The sequence below is a fragment of the Lampetra fluviatilis genome, chromosome 7 (assembly GCF_964198595.1).
Source record: "Lampetra fluviatilis chromosome 7, kcLamFluv1.1, whole genome shotgun sequence".
In the NCBI taxonomy this organism is placed as follows: domain Eukaryota; kingdom Metazoa; phylum Chordata; class Hyperoartia; order Petromyzontiformes; family Petromyzontidae; genus Lampetra; species Lampetra fluviatilis.
The window spans coordinates 8697672-8711322 of record NC_136281.1 but is presented as its reverse complement, the minus strand read 5'-3'; positions in this window follow the sequence as shown (position 1 = coordinate 8711322).

Below are 13651 nucleotides of genomic sequence, written 5' to 3'. Positions count from 1 at the left end.
AACAATGACCACTGCTTTATACACTTGGGGCTTGGTCCGTCGCTAAAATAGAATTTGAGGCGACAATATTATTTGTCAGAAATACGTGATTATAGGTGTAAGACGGTAAGAATGCAGTGCTTTCCCGGGTTTGCCCCAATATGGAAAATCGCACTCGGATTACATGCGGCTGTGAAAACTTTTCGTATATATAAAAAAGTAAAATACATATTCTTAGGTTTTTTCGGTAAAGTCACGTAGGTAAAACATTAAAATTAATAAAAGTAAATTTAAATAAAAATCACGACGTTTCGGAGGCAACACAAGCTTCCGTCTTCAGGTGGAACCGTCACAGCCACGACAGCTGTATCAAGTAAGAGATTGCAAGAGCTACCACTCCAACCATTATATATACGGAGTGGTAGCTCTTGCAATCTCTCATTTACTTGATACAGCTGTCGTGGCTGTGACGGTTCCACCTGAAGACGGAAGCTTGTGTTGCCTCCGAAACGTCGTGATTTTTATTTTATTCTACTTTTATTAATTTTAATGTTTTACCTACGTGACTTTACCGACAACACCTAAGAATATGAATCCTTGCAGTCACGAAAACTTCAAATCTAGAATTAAAATACAGCATGAATCGTCATACCACGACGCTTTCCGTCACGATCGCCTAACGGGCACAAGGTGCATTCTTCGTGTTGACAGGGTCTCATCTATTACCTTCGCTGACCCCAGCGACAGCCCTGCCATTTCGCACAATAAACTTTTCACCCGAGGGTACCAATTTAGCACAGGAAACTGGCCAACGTGTTTCTAAACCACCCCGACACTCTCCACCCCCCCCCCATCCACTCCCGCGCCCAACGTCGCTGCCAGAGGTTGCCTGCGGCAGAACGCGACTATATTTACACCGCGGTGGGAGGTATACGGGTGGCAAAACGCGCGATAATGGTGGGATTTCACGGATGGGACTTCTCATTCATGCCAGAGCACTGGGTGGGTTGGGGTGTGGGTGGCGGGCACACATCTGCCGCCGCGCATCAGGGTCTCCCCCCGCGTCGACAAGAGTGGACCCTGTTGTGGGACGGTTGGTAACAAACAAGCGGCGGGCTTCGCCGAGCCGCGCACGGCTGGGGGATTGCCGCCTGTCACGGCGATATGGAAATGCGTCGGCGGTGGAGGTTCTCTGTCTGCCGGGTTGCATCACCACCTGGTGGTGTGGGTGGTGGTGGTGGAGTGGGTGGTTGTGTGGGTGGGTTCTGGTGGTGTGGGTGGTGGTGGTGTCCACCCGACGTCCCCCTGCTCGACTCCCCACGCCCTCCCGGGATGGAACGCGCCGCTCGCGCGGTGGTTAAAGCCACGCAGCTGTCAGCCCGTACGGCTTAGCCGTGCTCTGGTGCGGGGGGCAATTGAGTTTTCAGGTCCGTGCGGGCGTACGGCGGTGTCTACGCGGGCAACATTTGTGTTTGTCTGTCTGTTCGTGTTTCTGCCTTGTGGTGGCACTTTTTGTAGGATGAACGTTGAGATTTGTAGGGGGCACGGGGTGAGCAATAGGGTCTGACTTGGTCCGTGATAAGGTAGAGAGGGCACTGATAAGGGGTTGGCAGGCATGAAGCCATACACTCACGTGCTATTGCTTGGGTTCGCGTCTGAGATATTTTACAATCTGGTGCCGCGTGGCCCGTCAGATATCTTATAATTCAAAAATGCTCTTTTTTTTTGACAAATACAAAATTTAGTGTTATCGCTTGCGGTCAGCTTCTCAAAATTGTACAGTAATACTGCGATGCCCCCCCCCTTACCCATTTTACGTCGTTTTGTGAATACGTCGTAACTTTATGAATACCGCTACCTGATTTTTACTCGCCTCCACCCACACTCACGTCGCCAGCCGCAGCATCGTCCGTCCTCCCTGGTATCCGTCGCCTCTCAGCCTTCGACTTCACCTATACCGTGTGCATTGCTCTGATTTACGTCATTTCAATACCCCGTCGTCGTACCTGTGAGAAACGTATCCCCGACGTAAAACGGGGTATTACCGTAATGCACTTCTATTATATAATTACATATAATGAAAATGCTTTTAATTGCCTATGTCAGCAGTTCTCCTGCTGCATCTGTTCCACCTGATGACGGTCGCTTGTGTTGCGATCGAAACGTCGTGATCTATTACTTTTCTACCTACGTGACTTTACCGAAAGAACTAAAGAGTATGGATTCCTGCAGTCACAAAAGCTTCCAATCAAGATTGCATATATTTAACATGCTTTTCTCTTGAGCCCTTGACCATTTCATTCAGTTGTCTCTCCACCTCTATCTGTCAATCACCGCACATTGCAACAGAGATACCTTCCATACAATCAAATGTTTGACGTTTGACATTCATACTCTTAGTTCTTTCGGTGAAGTCACGTAGGTGAAAAATGAAATTAAAATTAATAAAAATTAAACAATAAAATCACGACGTTTCGGAGGCAACACAAGTCTCCGTCATCAGGTGGGATCGTCACAGCCAGATTTGCTGCCCACCTGATGACGGAGACTTGTGTTGCCTCCGAAACGTCGTGATTTTATTGTTTTGTTTTTATTAATTTTAATAAAATGTTGTACCTACGTGACTTTACTGAAAGAACTAAGAGTATGAATCCTTGCAGTCGCGAAAGCTTCAAATCTAGTTTGACATCCAGTTAGATTGCTGTGTCCCTCTAGACCATAGCACCTACCAGTGTTCCCTCCATCACCTTCCTTTGCAGTCGGTCATGATGCATCCTGGTGATGCACCTGAAATATAGTCATACCTGTTAACCCATCCAGTTTACCCGTATTCTTGTAAAGGGAAATTGAGTTTTCAGGTCCATACGGCGTATAGCCTTTTGAATACAGGCAAAACATTTTTGTCTATTTGTTTGTGCTTCTCCCTTGCGGTAGGACTTTGTGTGATGAACGTTGAGATTTAAAAGGGCACGGGGTGACCAATAAGGTCTGAGTTGGTCTGTAATAAGGCAGGGCACTGATAAGGGGTGGAAAGGTATGTATTGTGGGTTCCTGTACTGGACCAAACTTACACGTATGAAACGTCTATGAAACGTCTCTAAATCAATGTAACATCGTGTTTTTGTTCATTATATAAATCAGGGGTGGGGACCTTTGACTCGTGGCCAAATGGGAATTCCAAATGCTGTACTGTACATTTGTTAGGGGGGGACGGGTCATGAACAAGAAAACACACCTGAGTCACTTCAGTTACTGCAAAACACCCTGGAAGCAGTGCCCGATTGTCCTAGTAGAAAAAGTTGCTGCATATGTAGCTACGGGCCCCGCACTTTCAAGGGCACCGCGCTAAATGCTCTCAAGCTATCAATTCCGGTGCAGTGATTCTGCACTTGCTCTATTACTATAGTACTATACCGCCTTGAGCTTTTATGAACGACTGGGTGTTTAAGGATAGTGATTTGTCGTATTATCTGGCTGTATAGCAAATGAAAAAATGCAATTACTTTACTATGCAAGTTAAAAAAATTGTTTTAATATTTGTGTTTTTAATTTTATTTAGGGCCTCTTTATAACATATGCTAAGGCCCCGCACCAGTTTACTGCCTGGAAGTGATACAATTGATTTAATGCAGTGCTAAAATTAGAGACAGTGTTTTCGAGGTTGGAAATACCCCCCCCCCCACCGGTGCCAGATTCGCGCGACTAAGATGCTTTGAGTGACAGTTTAAGTGTTGGTCGTGGACTGTATCGAAGTGGTTTGGCCTCAGTTGGCCGTGGAGCCTATCTGGCCCACAGGCTACAGATTCCACCACCCCTGCTAATTGTTTTAATCAATCCAGAGCCCTTTGTCAATCCATTACTGGATGAAGGCCTCCCCATCGTGTTTCAGTAATGATGGTTTGTGACCATACGTCACCATGCTGGTGAGTGATGGTGGGTGAAGGGGTGTGCGCAGGGCTAGTCCAGACATAACTCACCACAGATGTTGTCCGTGGCCAGGAATACAACTGTGGCTGCCGGCGTCATATCAAAGTGCATGAACCACGGCACCACTGCTCCCCCCCTGCTTTATACTGTATTCTGTGTACATATATAAAGAGTTTATAGCATATCATTTCAGTATTATTGATGTTGACCCTTATCTTATCATTACGAACTTTCAGAGTAGTTTAATGATAGCCAAAACACTCTTGTCTGATGCTGATTAATGTATAGTAATACCAAAATGCACCTTATTTTGAAATTGATAGCCTGGCATGTCACTTGATCTGGCCGACAAATACGATTAAAAGTCACTTGATTTAACATTGTTTGGCTGATGGGTTTTATTTAGAGTAAGGGTTATAGTACCACATAATTCACGGATACAAAAAAAAGCTTAAACTAATATTATAACATTACCTTTGCAGATTCACAATTTTGATCAGACTCAACGTGCACGTTGCTGCTTCTCTTTTTTTTTCACGGCATTTTCAACTTTGAGCGGGGCGCATTTCGCACACGCAACACATTACCGCGTATTTTACGGGGAGTTGTTGGGGGGGATTGGGGGTTGCGTGGTGGTGGGGGGAGGGGCTTCAAGTTGAACTGTGTTCTACGGGGTAAACAGAAAGTCCATTTGTGTCGCCCCTAAAATATTAACTCGGTGTTGCATTTGGCACGTAAAAAAAATCCCAATGAGGAACAGTTTTGAATTAATGGGAAATACTGAGTTTTAGTGCCCTCTTGTGGACGCCATAACAATGTAACATTTCATGAAGCATTTGGCACGACTGATGGGGATGATGTTCAAATTTAATAACTAAAATTTGTGATGCTTTGGTTTTAGGAACCATAACAAAACTGGCCGTGAAAATGTATATATGCTGAACTTTTTTCACATCGTACGTAGCCATCCGTGCCAATCGAAACTCACATACTGTACAGGTTTGCCTTGTACAATTTAATCGTGACAACAAAACCACGCTGCATTTCGTTTTTTCGTCTCCAGGTCTCTAGCTCGACTCTTACCACTCACATGGAAACTCTTAACAACACACATTCTCAGTTTTACTGGTTTGTAACCTGATCTCAACCCCACTGCCATGAAGCATTACCGACATTATGTTGAATCCCAAAGTTACGTTCGCTCCAGGAGGCTAAAATCTCTTTGTTGACCGCCATTAGTTTTATTTAAGAAGTGAATTGTTTAATTAAACTTAAGCTCAGTAAAAGAAGGTGGTACAAGCTTTAGAGCTCTGCACGATGTCCCTGGTCACCCGAGTTCAATTCCTGGCCGCGAGTGATTTCTGAACCGGTTCTAGGTACCTCGAATTCACCAACCCACGCTGACCAGTGCGGTGTTCAACATCGTCAAAGAAAAAAGCACTCCTATGACTGACACGCCACTGGCGAGACATTCATTCAGCATAGGGTTGACAAAGGGCCGTACATTATTTAACATTACAGTAAAATGAATAAAGAAACAGAACGGTTACATGGTGGGACGTGATCAAAACACCCTTTGTACTGTTGTGGACCAAAGGACTCGTAGCATCACATTTCACACTTCAAGGTGATTGCTTTTACCTGACACTGCATGATAAAAGCCCGGAGGCATCACAAATGCACCGGCACATTAAGAAACATGCTCTTACAGTTTTTGGCTGCTACACATTTCCACGTGATAAGCCACTTTGTTGAGCTTTCATTTGCGGCAAACACGAGTGGTGAGTGATATCTTAATTGGTCCAGAGCACCCACTACACAAACTCCCCTTGACGAGCGTGATGAAGTATAGTCAAACAAACCACCACAAAGGGTTGTGAATTCATATTATTTATATTTGATACCTTTTTAAAGAACTTGAATCTTAATTGTGTTGTCAGTCTGATTTTGTAGCAGATGAAAGGAGAACTCCTATTATCCGTGGTGATGTGGGGGGCACATTTTGTGGATCTTATCATCCTATTATACGTGGACTTATCTGCAAATTTACGGTAAATAGTATAATTGATTGTCCACGTGACTCCTTTTATGTGTAAGAAATCTGCAAATTAAAGCCGTACTGCAATGCAGCGAGGGGAAACACTGCAGACAATTGTAGATAATATCGGTTGGGGAATAGGGCTACGGATAATTGGAATTGCCGCGGCACCTACAGCTCCCGCGGACAACCAGAGTCCGGAGTAATAGGGTCACAGATGATACATCTCTATTTTAAGGAAGATATATTTCATGTAATACGTTTCAATTGCCGATCGGATTAAACATCGCAAGACATTATAATTCTGTTCAATGACGGACCAAGCCTGGTGTTTCACGAAACCACTGTACCCTAACTACTACTATACAGTACATTCATTAAAATTATATATTTTTCCTCAAATGAATTGCGACCATTGGGGCAAACAGAGGAGCCCACACCGTGAATGAATGCAGTGGACGAAATGCATACGCTCATGTAAACACGAGTTCTCTACACCCTTGCCTGTGTGCCTGATTGAGGCGTCTAAAAGCTTCTTTCAGTTTGTAATTGCTGCAATAGGTGTGCGCGATGGTTGGTGCCAAGGAAAGTTGAGTCATGGAATAACTCTTTCATAAATTCAGCTGTATTAGCAAGCGCTCACAGCAGTAGCCAAACATTCATTAAAGTCCAAAACATACCAAGAAATGGAGGACCGCAGTATCAACAAAAATAAAATCAAACCTAAAACATAATTTCCAGACACGGCTATAGCAAAGGCTTGACTGTGATAAAAATGTTTAAGTTGCTTTTGGATTGTTCCAGAATTTAATTATGTAAGGTTCATCAGTGAAGTAATTCTCTATGTGTGTACATTAAAAAATGCAAGCATTATAAGTGAAAACAGCTATTAAGTATGCTTTGCAAATATCTCGTTGAATTGATATTCCACATCCATTAATTTAATGTATAATCATCAGATGTTAATCCTAATTAAAGAATCCGATTCGAAATGTCACAATGGAAGTGACTGCCAATGTGGTCTGGACATTACCATTTTCCCTCTTTGTGACATTCACTTTACATTCCAAAGTGAAAATGGTATTCAGGATGTGACAGAGGTTAAGCATTCACGAGGAATGCATTTTGTACCTATTATTTTTAATCACCCTGAACATCTCCTGTATTTGGGACATTACGGGAGAGCGATGTTCGTGTAACATTTTGTTCAAATTACATGCTACGTGCAGAATGCAAGGTGTGGGCAAGTTAAATAAATAAATAAATACCACCCTCTTTTTCTGCGCTGTACGCTGCAGACTCACTTTCAACCGCGCTTATTTTTTGTCTTCTCCAAACACAACACCAACTCTCAATGCACTCGTTCATTTATATTTACTGACACAATGCTCGATTTGTACAACGGTGATGAAAGTTGCGCGTACATGAGTTGGAATTCATTTCATCAAACGCACCCCTTGCCCAATAAATATATTTGCCGCCTCCCCCCTCTCCCTTCGCACCATAAAAACCCAAAGCAGCCGCGCGAGCATGGCCGCAGATCGGGTTTCTTTGTTCGGCAGTTCAGCAGCGCTCCCGTGTGTTCCCGCTAAAGTGCCCATGTTCATCACAGGCGCCGTTCCTTTATATTCAACCGAAAATACTCTTTGGTTCTTTCGGTAAAGTTATGTAGATAAAAAAAAAATTATAAAATGAAAATAACTAAATTAAATCACGACGTTTCGGAGGCAACACAAGCTCCCGTCATCAGGTGGAACAGCCACGGCAAAATTACTGTAGTGAGCAAAATTACTGTAGTGAGTAGACATTTTGCTGCGCCTGTTCCACCTGATGAAGGGAGCTTGCGTTGCCTCCGAAACGTCGTTATTTAATTGAGTTATTTTCATTTTATCATTTTTATTATTATTTTTATTTTTCACCTACGTGACTTTACCGATAGAACCAAAGAGTATGGATCCTTGCAGTCACGAAAACTTCAAATCTCGAATTCAACCGAAAACTTTACCAAAACGAAAAAACGTGACCCGAAGGTTATTGCTGTTGTAGTTTCTGCAACTGCTGTATCGTAAGAAAAAAATACAACAACAACACACGGCCAGACAAAATGATTGAATCTCGCTCATTGTTAACCCAATGTATTTTAGCCAGGCCCTATGGTCCAATCAGTAAGTGCTGTGTAAATATGCCCAGCTTTTTGGACGAGGTTCATTCCCTCGTAGCGCACAGGCTTTGTATTGTTTGTGAAGGGTGGATTAGGCTAGGTTAAATGCCACAGCTGTATTGGATTGCAACTGGCTGCTCCACGAGTTGTTATACCATGAAGGGTTTGCTCATAACCAATTTGTTCTGCATGCAAAGCATTTCCTTCATATCAACGAAAGTTTGTTGGATTTTAGCGCGTAAAAAAATAAATTCACCGAATTGTAAATTAAAATTAATGCCCTCTGATTGCTCGGCATGAAAACATTTGTTGAGTTCGAGGGGAGAAAACCCAGCGTTGTAGTCATTTAATCAGGTGTTTTATGCGGAATTGATTTATGTAATCACGGAGCACATTTATGATACATACAGCGTCACGTCAATTGAACAGGCTCTTTTGCTTCTCTGTTGAAGTGCAACAGAATTTTAATCAAATACAATACCATAAATAAGCTCGCGGGAGACAAAATCGCCCTAAAAATGCACCAGATATTGTCAGAATCTCCGACGCTAAGCGGGGTTTGAGCCTGTTCAGTGCTTAGGTGGGTGAGGCTACACAGTGGGCACCAGAGAACAATAAACATCTTCGTCCGATTGCACTTGCTATGCTGCCGGCCTTCACCAACCCGCACTGGCCCAGGCAGGTGAAGTATGGTCAAACTTCTCCCCATAACCCGCAAGGCGCGAAGGGGCCGTCAACGAACATCGATCAGACCGACAAAAGCGTTGTACAATCACGACGGTAAACTAACCCACTGACGCCTTCGTCAACATGCCGTTTACATTTAAAGGAATATTCCGATAAGTCTGAAATGTTTTTTTTATTCTTAGGTTTTTTTCGGTAAAGTCATGTAGGTAAAAAAATTAAATTAATAAAAGTAAAATTAAAATAAAATAAAAATCACGACGTTTCGGAGGCAAAACAAGCTTCCGTCTTCAGGTGGAACAGTCACAGCACGATAGCTGTATCAAGTAAATGAGAGATTCCTAAACGTCGTGATTTTTATTTTATTTTTATTTTACTTTTATTAATTTAAATTTTTCACCTACGTGACTTTACCTAAACAACCTAAGAATATGAATACTTGCAGTCACGAAAGCTTCAAATCTAGAATTAATGCTTTTTTTTACATATTATTAAGTGGTTCATTTAACCGACTGACCCCAGCGGGAGAGGGGGTGAGGGGATGTGTAGATCGATCGTGAAGACCCCACCGCAAAGGTGAAAGTGAGGTAAGCGATGCTTCACCGTGGGCCCTTGCTATGTTTAAGCCGCGTGCTGCTTGTGACACCGAACGAGTGAGCACATTCTTCCCACGTGAACCTAGAGTCACACTCGGTGCATCCACACTTGCCCAGGATTAGATTGCCCCTGCATTGACAGCTGAAGCTGCCGTTCTGGATCCGCCGGCGAGCTGCATTTCAAATACTGACAATACTTGAGCTCCAAAATTAGATCGGGAGATGGGGTGACATCTGCAGCCTTAGTGAGAAAAGCGCAGCCTCGGGAAAAGAAAAAGAAAAACACATTCTGAAGCCCTTTTTGGGGTTGTTCGGAGGCCACTGGCTGCTGTACCACTCGTGTATCGTCATCATCCGTCACGGACATTCCACTGCTGGATGAAGGTCTTCCTAAGTCGTCATCATTTCTTACGATTCTTTGATGCAACAGTCCACGCAGCACCTGCACAAGCGCTGAGTTAATCGCTCCACCTCTTTGGGAGGCGTGCTGTCAGACTCTCTGCTGCACAATTGTAGCTGCCGTGTAGGTCACTATCTGCTGCTGTTGCTGTACAATTTGCACGTTTCTCGTGCTACAATCACATTATCAATGCACTTCATTGACTCAGGAATGCCTCGTTGAGTGTCAAGACTCTTTTGCAACATGGTTCTGCTACACTGGGATGTTTGACCGATACCATTAACGAGTGTTTGGCTTGTGGGAGGAAACAAGAGGACGCAGACAAAAAGCCCCCATTATTGCGACGGGGTAACACGCAAAGCTCCACACATATAGATTCAAGAATCAATTACTGTCGCGCCATCTTCCGACCACCTTGCAGCACAAGCCTACAACGCCTGGTTATGGCCAAGCAGTCCCCCATCCAAGTGCTGAGCAGGCTCCAGCCGGCTTAGCTTGTGATGTCTGACAAAATTGGAGGCATTCTGGGTGAATTGTTCGCATTTTAAAGAACGACAAACTCACGCTGCCTTAGCTGACAAGGCGGCAGCGTGTCTTATCAAAGGCTTGTGAAAAATATAAGCCAACATACTTTGCAGATTTTTCGAACTGATTGTCACGCTGATTGGACAAACGGTTGATAGCAACCAATTGATTGCAGTCTATTTGGCTTAGCAGCAGCAGCAGCAGCTGTGTGACAAACAGCCCTCAGAATAAAATACGAATTTAACGTGACACATTTTAACCTGTAGTTTCTACAACTAAATAATGTTTACGATCCGGAATTTATGATCTTCATAATGCAATGTTTACAAAGCACATTCATTTACATTATTAAAAAGGCAGCTTTTTACATATGGCCCAAACACAGTTTAAAATGCCCAGTCTTATTTTAACATACTCTACCTTTTTGCTAACTATTTTCTAATCTCTCTATAATGTTTTGACGCTGTTTGCTGAATTATATATTTTTTTATCAGAATATTGAGTGCTGCTCAAATAAGCATGGGTAACATATACACGTCCAAGCAAAGTTGAAGGCCAGGCGATCGCTGTACTGTACTAAGTTTAGAGGTATATTTTACGGTGCCCACATTTGGCACGAGTGTTCACAAAAGACACGCGCTCACATTGCCGTTAAGGAGCCTCGTTCCTTTCGCATGGACATAGTGAAGCAAAGCTTTTAGTTTGACTAGCAGGCAATATCGCTGGGCATTGTTAGGAAGCTAACGCTCCTCAGACCGAATCTGAAGCCTCCCCAAATTCACACCCAATGGGCACTTTTCTCGAGTCGAGCTGTGCGGTACAAGAACAACAACAAAGACTGGCGAGAGAGCTGAAAATATTTCCTGGTGCCTCAGCAGAGATCCGTTTATAAACGGGAGCGCTGTGTTACAGAGCAAGATTCCAGTGACGAAAATTGGACCCGCCTCTCTCTAAAGCTGGTGAAACTGTTCAAGTAAAATGTGTGGCGAAAGGAGTTTATTTTCATTTGGCATTTTAACACCCGTGCCACAAAGAGTTGTGCATATCCGAGGCACATTATCACACTCAATTGCATACACAATGTGTTTTCAACATTGTAATTAATTTCACCGTCCTCAAGTCTGAACTGTGGCGGAGTTTTACGTGATTTCTGAAGTAACTTTTAAAATATTTATTTTAGTTGTTGACGCCGGTAATACACATTCGGCGATTAGTTGATTTACAGGAATGACCGGCGGAAGAGCTTGGTGAAAATAAAAAAACCCCCAATGACAATTAGCCTCCACTTTCGAAGGTCAAAATTTACCAAAACAAAGAGTTTTACTGAATTACTTAACTACCTCTACAGGAGGTTCTCTAGAGCTCCCCTGAGTGGAGGACCTTCCATCAGCAGTGGCATGAGCCAAGGCTGCACCTTTACCACTTTACCTTAACAAAAAAATAGCTTGGAAAAACACAAATTTATGGAGTTGGCTAAACATTTTGATATAGGATTACAGAGCTTGGGCAATTGTTGTCGCCCATTCTGACTGCCTTCCCGCGTTGTCCGTGGGGTCCCCCGTGCCTCCGTGCCAAAGCATCTGTGCACGGTACAAATTCTACAGCGTTTTGAGATCAATTTTTCATGAACCACGATGCAATATAAAAGTAAAACATTATTATTGTTAACAAATTCTTTGCATCTGACGATGTTGTTGTGTCACAGACCAAGACTCCCAAAGCTTTTTTGTGATTGCGCAGGTGGACCTGATGAATCCAGGCAGATATCACTCGTAGATACCATTCACTGCACAATCGAGAATTCCATCGTGACCTTGCAACTAGACCGTGAAAAAAACACTCCATGACAGATGTTGCTAACTTGGAGCGCTTGTCCCAAAGTGAACTCAGAGCACATATAGGCTCATGACACGATAGGGTCCTTTGTTGAGATGTTTTGCGCAATAATGACGAAGCAAGTGTCATAAATGCGTCTGGTTGCACTTGCTGAAGTCAGAATCTATTTGGGATAGGTGGCTCAGCAGTCGAGAAAGTGTCTCGCAATCGACATGTTGCGAGTCCAGGTCCAAGTTTGCGGATTTACTTAACCCCATAATCAACAAAATGAGTACCACTTGGTTGGAAAGTCAACGGTGACTGTCCTAAGGACACATGCCCCGGAATTTCCACGTTGGCGCACATCTACCTGCATCTGCATACAAACTTATTTAATCACTCCACCTTCTTGGTGGACTTCCACTTGTACAAATTCCATTCCTGGGCTGCCACTCTGGCCATCTTGACCATCGGAGATCATCCATTCTCGCGAACCTGTCCTTGCCAAGTCCACTTAACTTGTCTAAAGAGTTTGAACTGCGTCAACTACCGGCGAAAGTTCCTCTGTATCTCAATGTACTTTCTTAGCGTGCGTCGCTCCAAGCTTTTTTGAACACTTTTCAATTACATTTCCCACCTTTTGAAATAAATAACCACATTTCTGAACAATATGCCAGAAATCTCAATTGTATCGCAGGTAATAGAGGTATTCATGTTTTTCACAATGCTGATTGAACATGTGGAGGTACGGAACAACCAGTGCATGGAAAATAACCCAGTGACTCGCTAGCACGCCGCTTATACAAGATCTGTCATGGAGCTTAAAATGGCTTACACTCGCCTGACATTGAGAAAGCTCACACCCATGGGTGGAGCGGCTTACACCGAGGGAACCTGCACAGACAGCGGCTGCTGCCTCGGCAATATGAAATGTGCCAGCTGAGATGATCGCCAACACACACTCATCGGAGCAAAGACAGAATTTGACTTTCTTATATTTTTTATTGAGTATCTATTTTCCGTCACACCCATCAGAGACACCACATTGTCTGTCAAGGGAAGTAAAAGTGGTCGTTTGCATAGGTTTGCCACCAGTCCTGGTTTTACTAGGATCATCCACTTTTTGAGGTAGCCCTCCTTAAAAGTCTGTAACCCTTTCTGGGATGTTAGAATTCTGACCTTTGTCAGTTGTGTAATAACACACCCACTCAAGATAATGCATTGATATGTAATTCCCCCCCACTTCTGGAATTGTGAGATATTCTTCTTCCCATTATATGACCCGTTTTTTTGTTTGTACCCCAGCGGTGGCAACCCTGCTTGGTCAGGAGACGTCTCTAGGAGGAGGCGATGCCTGATGCTCGAGACCGGTGACAAAATGGAAGCCAACGAAGAGCAACCAAGAGGATGTCCACCGTGGACATGGAGCGATGCGAATAGTCACGCATCGGAGATAAAGATCGTGGCATAGCAGGACCATCATGGGACCTCCTTTGCCAGTACCAAAATATACTAATAGGGTTTTT